The sequence below is a fragment of the Echiichthys vipera genome (genome assembly GCF_963691815.1).
Source record: "Echiichthys vipera genome assembly, chromosome: 8".
Classification (NCBI taxonomy): Eukaryota; Metazoa; Chordata; class Actinopteri; order Perciformes; family Trachinidae; genus Echiichthys; species Echiichthys vipera.
Genome location: NC_139833.1, coordinates 18,863,126 through 18,873,731, shown reverse-complemented (window position 1 = coordinate 18,873,731; position 10,606 = coordinate 18,863,126).

Here is a 10,606-nt window from a genome sequence, read left to right as displayed (position 1 = left end):
CATTTTTTAACCCTGGCATCCACATCAATATACCGATTTGTTTCACTTCGCACAAGGTTCTGTGATAACTTCATACGTTTCTGCAAGATCGAGACACAGCTAGCAAATCACCTCTTCTTGGTCACCGACCACCAAATTATGTTTGCCTTTTCTTTAGGTAAGTCTGACCACACAGTCAACGTATGTCTTGTCTTTTGTTGTGCTTTGTGGGGAATGAGATATTTTAATACCAGGACTTGCCTCCTTACATACAACTTTTTCACCAAAACAAGTCACCTGCGAGGACTAGTTTGCCATTGCTGTATCCATAGTCTAGCGCTGTCCAAGACAATTCTGATTAGTTTAAAGAAATGCAAACAGGCCAGAGTAGTTTTTTCACTCATCCTATAATGTATGTGTGGGGTACTGTAGCTACACCCTACTCCAGCGCTGGATTAGGGTGTGGCAAAGCAAGAGTAACCCAGTGTCTAGACCACAGGAGACTCGCGAGCATTTTTCCCAGCCGTCTCACGCAACAGATACACTCTCATTTTAATCTACTCCTCTGTCTGCAACGGCTCCGTGAAGCTTGCATCTCAGCCGAGTCTCTCAGCCTTAAACACGACCTGAAGGGTTCATTTATGCGTCAAGTCTTTTTTCGCTACGAAACTAATACGGAAATGGTATGGACACTCAATGTGGGGTAATGTACACTTAGGGAACAAGGAAAAAAGTATTTAAACACCTCCTCTACACAGCTCCTTCCAACCCTCTATGGTTGCAGATGGGAGATCAACACAGAGGCGGTTCTCTTTTCGTGTTTCGTCTTCTCTGCATACACCTTTGATGCCGACTTCAGTGCAGTCAATGCAACTAAACTATAGGCAATGTTTTCCAGGAGAGGTACTGACACTACATGCATGCATGCTAGGTGTGCATTTCCATTATCATTAGGGCTGTACAGAAGGAAAATAAGCAGACGAGGAAGGAGAGTACAGTTAAACAGAGTGTGACCACCTATGTACTGCACCCTCATATTAGTAAGTGAGGCCTGACAGCAGTCGGTACTAGTCTGTGCTTGTCTGTTGATGTCAGTCTTTCATTCTGCAGCCTGAATGAACAGGTGTTGGAGTCAGTCACTGACACCAGCAGGCTCTTATCAGAGCATAGTGTAGGACCTGTGCCTGAGCACAAATGAGTGGTTTCTTAGACAGGTCATCTCCTGCTGGAGGAAGCCCTGTCATCTGATATGTTCCGTCCCACCCTCTCCTTCACCCTTCCTTTATTCCACCCTCCCTCCCACTGCCCTGTTCCCTCCTCTGTAATAATGATAATACCTTCAGACATCTCCTCCCCTCCCACCATCCTTCTACCTTTCTCTGTTGAGTTCAAAGGATGCCTGCTTGCCAAACTATAGAACACTATACCCAAGTGACTTGCAGTAGAGACTAGAACTCATGACAACACAATCTACTGTGACATATTAACCTGTAGGTAGGAAGCACATGATCAAACCTACCTTCACTTGTAATCAGAACATTGCAACATGAATACAGTCACTTCGCAATTCCTTTTTCGTATAGTCTTGAAGCCTTTTTGTGTTTGATTTTACTATTTCTATTGTTATCATAGGCACGGAAAATAATTTCTAAAACATTCACTGCGCCTGTATTTACATAAAGTTCAGCTAAATAAGACCTAATGCAGGGCTGACACATGTCGCTCAGAAAATTAAGGGGGGCGCAAAAAGAGTTTTCTTCTGTTGAACCTTCAACTCTTGGTTGAAGTGAATAAATAAAGCTGGAATCCTGCAGAACAGGGATTACAAGAACTATAACAAATCATTGTGAGGGCTTTTTGGTCAGAATTTTAAAATCCTTTGATTATTTCTTATTTCTGTAAACAAATAAGATCACTGCCTACTTAATAATTATTACTGGCTGCTTCAATCATGGCACTGAACATTGAGGTAAGGTCCTGTAAAAAACAGTATTACTTCACCGGGTCTCTTTTTTTTCTGTTTTCATTACATTAATTGTAACTGTCTCAAGTTGTTGTCTTATCCTGCGCAGAGCTCAGCAGAGAGGAGAGTGGGGAGTGATGACAAGAACTTTCCCCCCAAAAGAACTTGGATGTTGAACACTGTGTATGCGGTTGGCGTAAAGAAATGCTACGTGAGCAGCAGCAGCATCTACAGCAGTGTTTGCAGCTGTGTAAGGGAGAAATGCAGTTGAAACACCCGCTGAGTGATGGCTTAAACACGCTTCTATGTATGATCAAACGTGCACCAGGGTTTTTGTTTCTATATGTAACCTATGGGAAACTAAAAGAAAAGCAAATGTTGTAAATGTTTTTATTTTCTTATTTCCTGTAAGAAAGACATATTGTTATGTTAAAAGAATGTAACGGCAACATTTGTATGTAAAAGATATACATTTGTTTAAGTTTACTTACCTTGGGGAGATCCAATCCGTGATCAGAGGAGAGTTCGGCCGGAACCACAGAAGAAGAGAGGGAGGGAGAGGAGAAGAAGAGGAACAGGGAGTGAGGAGCTGCATGGTGGCGAAACGCCAGAGTTAAGCAAAAGTATTTGATAAGTAAAGACGCTAGTTGAGGAACGTGCATCGGGACAAACGGACAGTGAGTCTCAGAGGGACAGTTCAGTCAACGCAGTATATATGTTTGAGTCTCGAGGAAGACTATTCTGGTAAAGACTGTCTGACGAGAAGCGCAGCTAAAACCTAATGTAGCTCATGTTAGCATACCCGACGGCCTTCACTACGGAGCAGCTCCCTCAGCCACTCGCATTGGTGAAGCCTGTTAGCCTGCTGTGTAACCGACCTGCATGAGATGACCCACAGTGAGTGTCTAACACAGGCGCTAACTGGACGACGGGAGGAATCGACTACGGCCTACGCCTCAGCAACCCGCTGTACGGCTGAGTGGACGAGGACCACGCCATTACGCCGTGAGCTTGTCATTGTTTCTTTTGCGCTGTGGCGCGAAACAGCCATTGTGGTTTTCGGCTTCCACGCACACAAGCATCGACTCAGGCCTGCATCGTTTCACTGACACATTGGGTACCCATTTTATTTTATTTAGTAAATAAGTGCCGGCTTTAGGGGATATATATATATATATATATAATTTATGTGATTATAAGACCTATCTTACTGAGTGCATATTGGAAAAAAGACACTTGAGTATGGGATGTTGTGTTGTTTTTGTGTGTGTTTCTATGATGCAGATATGTGTGTTTATTTTTTTTCTAAATAAATAGTTAAAACGTACCTATGGTTATTTATTTTTCACCTGGTATCTCATGAATACTCATTTGTAGACATTTTAGAGAGTGTTGGTGTGTGAATTAGAGTGCTTCAGGTGAGTTTAAAAAACTTAAAGGGTACCTCAAGGTAGAAAATATAATTTCATTGATGCTTCACTTATGTACAAGGGTGATTTAAAAAACTTTAAAACAGTAATAAAAATTACACAGTTGGGTAAATAAAAGTACAATTAATAACAGAGTTCATACATAACATTTAATAAACCGCCTATTACAGTATACTTACCTACTAGCATTAGTTACCTAATTAATAATAGGTTTAAGGAACTTGGGGAGCGCACTCAGTAATAGACCAGTCGTCTAGAGGGCGCTACATATACTTATACAAATGTCGATGCATTTTCTCCTTCCAATCCATCTTTTGACAGATTTTGTCACTGTGATAGCATCCAAGCTGTGCAAGATACACTCACGAAAACTTTACAGGTGTATTTTAGAGCAAAATGAATGTTGAGGTCGAAGTGGATGTAGTCCAATCAAAGGCCCCAGGCCCCCGGTTAAATTTTTATTTTATATTGGGAATATACATCTCTCTTTCATCATCCTCTTATATACCCCTTTCAAGCAGGACGTATTGCTCTCTCATTGTCTCTCTTGCGTCCTCAGACTGAAGCAGTGATCTGTTAAAAGGCCTCCACTTCACTATAGAGCACAGAGTGCAGCTGCCCAGACTCGGGTTACAGCCCAGTATTTTAGAACTGCTGTCTTCACTTTGGATATACATTATGGGGAGGGGAAAAATAATAGGGAGTGTGGGCGGACGTGAGATCAGACAGCAGCGCTTCACTATGCTGTAATCTGAAATTCTTGAGGAAGTCATTTGACCTGACACCATTAAATCAGCTGTTGATGAATCAAATCAGATTCAAAAGACAATCTTTGGGGATTGATGCTTAACTTATTTCAGAGATGCTTCATTGAAAAGAAGGTTAAAGAGTAATTCATTTTAATTGAATTTTTTTTTCATGGTATTTGACATAGCAATAGGTAAGTTAAAGAAATATGAATACTGACTCTGACGTGACAGCTGGCCACAGCAAAGAAAGGAACAGTTTTAAACTTTGACAGCAACAAGTTGATGGGCTGTAGCAAAATCTCATGTGTAATGCCACTGCGGGATAAGCGAGCTGCCATCTGTGACAAAGTGCAGCCAAACTAAAAGTTGGGGATAGTTTAACGTTTAGTGGAGAAATGAGGCCAAATAGTACACGCAGCCAATAAGTAACAAAGTCCTGTGACTTCTGTGACATGTTGACCTATGTTTAAAAATAATTTTGAAACACAAACACAAAAATTTAATAATTATGGCAACTTTCACCTTGCTGCTGCTTGGTGTATTTTCGGCGTGTGTGAAAGTGAACACCCTCAGTCAGCTGATGGAGTTGGAAGCACGAACAAAGAGAGAAAATGAAAATAGAGTATGCTTCTTTTTTTTTGGAATTATTTTTATTATTTTATTAGTATTCTTATCAAATAATCACTAAATTAGCTAGCTAGCTTTTTTCCTATTTGGTCTCTAAGCAGATTAATTGCCAAAAATGTCCACGCATTTATATAATGCATATTTTGGTAACTATATCTGTCTCCACATCTGTATCACTGATCTGGCCATTCCTTCTTATCATCTGCGATAGGGAAAACAAATGCTCTGGGCTTGTTTGTATTTTGTTAACCAATCACAATAGTCTTGAGCAGCACTAAGCCAGACATCAGAGAAAGCAAAAGGGGTGTCAAGATCTGGTTCTGTCAGTACCCACCTCTCTTCCTTTTTGTGTGAGTTTGTCTCCCTCTGTCTGTGTTTCCCTGCATGTGTCTTTCCCTTGTCTCTGTTTAGGTCTGGTAGGCGTTTCCCCAAGCTGCAGCCTGTTATGCTGATTACCCCACCACCTTAAATACCTGAAGCTGACAGGCATGCAGCGCCGGACCGTCGTCGACCCTGTATTGGTAAAACTATTCCCCCCGGACTGGCATCCCCTTTCTCGTTGTGGTTTTCACGCTCCCCGTAGTATAAGTTGATTAATCGTGTTTGTTTTCTGTTTTTCACCGTAGTTTCCCGTGTTCCCGTTTCCCATCCGTCTCCTTGATCCTCCATCGTCTTCTTGTTCCTGTTGTTCCCGTGTTCGTTTAGTTAGTCATTGTTTTTGTATTCTCTGTAGTGTTTTGCGTTTGTCCGTTTAACGTTACTTTTTGTACGTGTCTGCATTGGGTCCACCTTTTGTGCTATCCCCGTACCGTTCATGAAAGACGCCATGAGACGCCCCGAGAGACGGTCAGTGTTTCCCATAACTCCTGGTCCTCCTAGTTGTCTTCCCGAGCAGATCCCTGTTTTACCTGTGAGTAGTCGGGTCCCTCTGTCCTCCTCTCCTGACCAGGAGCAACCCATGCAGCTAGGTTGTAGCCATTTGACTCCCGCTGAACGTGAGCGGCGTTTTCGTAATAGGCTATGCATTTATTGTGGTAGTCCAGATCACCAGATAGCTCATTGTCGGAGACGGTTAAACTGTCAGACTCACCAGTCTACAGGCGGGGTTCTGGTGAGTCGTTCAGTGGTCCAAAATAATGCCTTTCGGGTTAACAAATGCTCCGGCTGTGTTTCAGGCTCTAGTAAATGACGTGCTTCGGGACCTGCTCAACCGCTCCGTATTTGTGTACCTAGACGACATCCTGCTATTCTCTAAAGACTTGAACGAAGATGTGGTGCACGTTCGTCAGGTTCTTCAGCGTCTCCAGGAGAATTGATTATTTGTGAAAGCCGAGAAGTGCGAGTTTTATGTATCGTCGGTAGCCTTCTTGGGGTATATTGTTGAGAGCGGACAGGTTAGGGATGACCCTGCGAAAGTCACGGCTGTGACTGAATGGCTCACACCTACTTCTCGCAAACAACATCAGAGGTTTTTGGGTTTCGCAAATTTCTACCGGCGATTTATCCGCAACTACAGTCAGGTAGTTGCTCCGAAGACCAGGTTGACCTCTCCCGCTACTCCGTTTGACTGGTCCCCTGCCGCCAACAGCGCCTTTTTGACTCTGAAGAAGCGTTTTTCATCCGCTCCTGTGCTCGTGCAGCCTGACACTGGTCTTCAGTTCATCGTTTAGGTGGACGCTTCGGATCTGGGAGTAGGGGAGGTTTTGTCTCAGCGAGCCAAGTCTGACAATAAGGTTCACCCTTGTGCTTTCTTCTCCAAGAAACTGTCTCCTGCAGAGAGGAATTACGATGTCGGAAACCGTGAGTTGCTGGCTGTGAAGCTAGCGTTGGAGGAGACCCGATGGGCTTTGTTCTTTGGTCGTTTTAATTTCACTTTGACATACATTCCTGGAAGTAAGAACGTTAAGCCTGACGCCCTTTCATGGCAATTTGGACCTACCGAGGAGGAGGAGTTCGGTATGGAGAACATCGTCCCTTCATCTTGTGTCATGGCAGCATTGACCTGGGAGATCGAGGCCACGGTCAGGCAGGCGCAGCGCTCGCATCCCGACCCTGGTGGTGGACCACCGCAATGCCTGTTTGTTCCTGCCAGTGTTGGCTCTCAGGTACTCCAGTGGGGACACTCGTCTCGTCTCTCCTGCCATCCCGGAATCACCAGAACCCTCAAACTTCTTCGTCGCCACTTCTGGTGGAAATCCATGGTGCCAGATACGAAGGAGTTTGTCCTGGCCTGCACCGTCTGCGCTCGAGGGAAGGCATCTCATCGACCCCCAGCTGGTCTTCTTCGTCCTCTCCCGGTCCCGGTCGACCATGGTCCCACATCGCGCTGGATTTCGTTACCGGACTCCCTATGTCGGAAGGTAAAGACACCATCGTTACGATAGTGGATCGCTTTTCTAAAATGGTGCACTTTGTTCCTCTCCTGAAGTTGCTGTCGGCCATGGGATACCTGCGGACATCGTCTCCGACCGTGGTCCGGAAGGCGTTCTGCCAGGCCTTAGGGGCCAAGGACAGTTTATCCTCGGGGTTCCATCCCCAGTCGAGTGGCCAAACCGAGAGAGCTAGTCAGGATTTGGAGACTGTGCCTGCAACCCTTCCTCATGGTCTTCGCAGCTCTCCTGGGTTGAGTACTCCCACAACTCCCTGACCAGCATCGCTAGAGGTATGTCCCCCTTCGAGGCTTCGTTGGGCTACTTACCCCCTTTGTTTCCGGCCCAGGAAGCCGAGATAGCGGTGCTATCTGTTCAACACCATCTCCGAAGAGTGCGTCGGATTTGGAGGGAGACCCGTGGGGCGTTGCTCCGAGCGGCGGAGCAGAACCGTAAGATGGCTGAGCGTCATCGCATCCCTGCACCCAAATACAGACCCGGACAAAAGGTGTGGCTGAACTCTTGTGACATCCCCCTGAGTGTCTCGTCTAAGAAACTCGCCCCTCGTTTTATTGGGCCCTTCGAGATCGAAGCCATCGTGAACCCCAGTGCTGTCAGCCTGAAGCTCCCTGCGCTCTCTACCGGGCTCACCCTGGGAGGCCCGGTAGAGTGCCTGGAGGTGCTCGTTGAGGGGCGGGGTACTGTCAAGATCTGGTCCTGTCAGTACCCTCCTCTCTTCGTTTCCCCAAGCTGCAGCCTGTTATGCTGATTACTCCACCACCTTAAATACCTGAAGCTGACAGGCATGCAGCGCCGGACCGTCGCCGACCCTGTATTGGTAAAACTATTCCCCCCGGACTGGCATCCCCTTTCTCGTTGTGGTTTTCACGCTCCCCGTAGTAAGTTGATTAATCGTGTTTGTTTTCTGTTTTTCTCCGTAGTTTCCAGTGTTCCTGTTTCCCGTCCGTCTCCTTGATCCTCCGTCGACTTCTTGTTCCTGTTGTTCCCGTGTTCGTTTAGTTAGTCATTGTTTTTGTATTCTCTGTAGTGTTTTGCGTTTGTCCGTTTATTATATTAAACGTTTGTTTTGTAACATTACTTTTTGTCCGTGTCTGCATTGGGTCCACCTTTTGTGCTATCCCCGTACCGTTCATGACAAGGGGAGAAGAAAGCCTGACAACTGGCGCGTCTTTCACCCATGGACTGTACATCCTGTAAACCAGACAAGTAACAATATAATTTCGAATAATCAGCTCATTATACAACAATCATACAACAAGTCCATGCTTTGAAAAACTGGATTAATCATGTTTACATGTGATTTATTGATCCTCATGGACATCTGATGGCATGAAATGAACCTTCCCAAACGGGGTCATCCCTGAGTTCCCTATTCCTATGTTCCCTGCTCGCATAAGCCTCTGTCTTCGCTGATTTAATTCAGCATTTTGTTAGGGTTAGATGTTACGGTTAGGGTCCAGGTTAGGGGGTAGTGTTAGGATCTACATAAGCCTATTTGCCAGGGAATTCGGCAGTATTTGTGGGAAAAATAACAGACCCGGGAACATCGGACCCTTTTCACATATAAAGCAATATAGGACCTGGGACCAAAGCGGGGAACATAGGACCCGGGGAACATAGGTACGCCCCGTTCCCAAACACGTGGAAAACTTTTACTTGCATCATCACCACTTTCTTGCAGTGTACTTTCTGGACAGCATATTAGTGTAGCTACATCGAAAATCATATAAAATAAGTATTCACCAACATATATACACATTTTTGTATGTGTGTGTGTGTATTTTCCTAAATTTTACAACAGACTACTCTGTCTGAAAATGACTAGAAAGAGTCACATATGACATGTCACATTCACACAACTTTTTGTTGTGTGAACTACACAGTAGTATTTTCAACTGGAATCCCAGTAAAAACCCATGAAACCTTTTTAGAAAATCTTCTGTTATCCTTGCAGCTCCTTCTCGGACTCATGGAATCTCTAAATACTTCACCAAGAACTCATAGAATACCGCTAATACCCCTTGAACCACCCCCACCCTACCCCTCCTTCCTAGGACACTTGTAAGACCTGGTTGCACAGTTCAAACTGAATGTTTGTATAACAGCATGAACAGGTGGGCAGTAACCATCAGTGGGCCATCAGGGTTAAATCCTTCCAGTTGCATTTAGAGAAGGCAGCCTGCCTGCTCGCAGCTGTTACACCACTACTGCGGCATGCGTACTGCAGCAATGTTACTACCCTGCCCTTGTCTTCCCACACCTCTCACTGGCTTCCACCCCTCTCTCGCCCTATTTCTCACGCCTCGCCTTCCTCTGCTCAGGCCTCAGGCAGTAACCCCCAGGACTTTTGGATACGCGGTTATCTTTCATCCTGATGCTCTGAGCTGGCTGCAATGACAAGTATCCCTATCACATTGCAAGGCGCCGGATGTTTCAGGGCGCAGGAGGAAGTGTGCGTGTGTGCGTTTGTGCGTGTGTGCTTGCATGCGTGCGTTCGTGCGTGCGTGCGTGCGTGCGTGCGTGCGTGCGTGCGTGCGTGCGTGTGTGCGTGCGTGCGTGCGTGCGTGCGTGCGTGGGCACGAATGTCCCTTACCACCCTCATGGCTGCGGAGATGAGACCACAGGCAGGATGTTGTGTTAAGACTTCATGGCTGTAGGCTGATGATAACCGACTTCCACTACTGTAATTGCTCTCTAATTACACTGCACTCTATGTGTCTGTTAACATGCATAATTACATATCTGTGTCTCTTCATACGTTTACATGTGAGGCTCTATAGCTGACCTGAAGAGGAGTAGGAAAAAGGCACACTGAAGGTGAGGAAGTTTGTTTCCCTGTATAGAAGCAGATCAGTGCCTGAGGTAACTGTGATCCTTCCCTGCCAGTGATTTATTCAGCTCTGTTGTGGTGCTTACCCCCACGGCTCAGCCCTCCATGTTACAACTCAACAATCCATCATCCTGTCGAACTAGAGACAGAGCCAAAAGTACATGTTTTCTCTCTCCAACTCCCAAACCTGTTCCTCTGAGAACATATAGTACATAGATACATATATACATACACTGTCTGTTTGTAGGATGCATTATTTGCTCTGTCTAGAAAAAGCATTTATATTTTGGGGATTTTTTTAAATTTCTATTAATACTACAGAGATGTAGATCTCTACTTCAGTTAATGGTTCAATTGAATAATGTAGTCTAAACAAAATCCAGTTTTACTTCTGTTAAGGATAGGGGATTTTGTCATCATTGTGACAACGATAACCACTTGGGTAAAGGTTGAACACCACTGATTATACCCATAACAATTTGTTTGCAAGTGTCGGAGAGTAGTTCTGCATTTATGTAAAAAGCTGCATAAAGCCTTTAGTGTCTCCAGAGGGAGCTGCGTGAAGTCTGAGAAATGTTGTCATCTGATGTCACTCGAGTCAGTGTCAGGGGCTGAAGAAAATCTAGAGGTGTTGCATT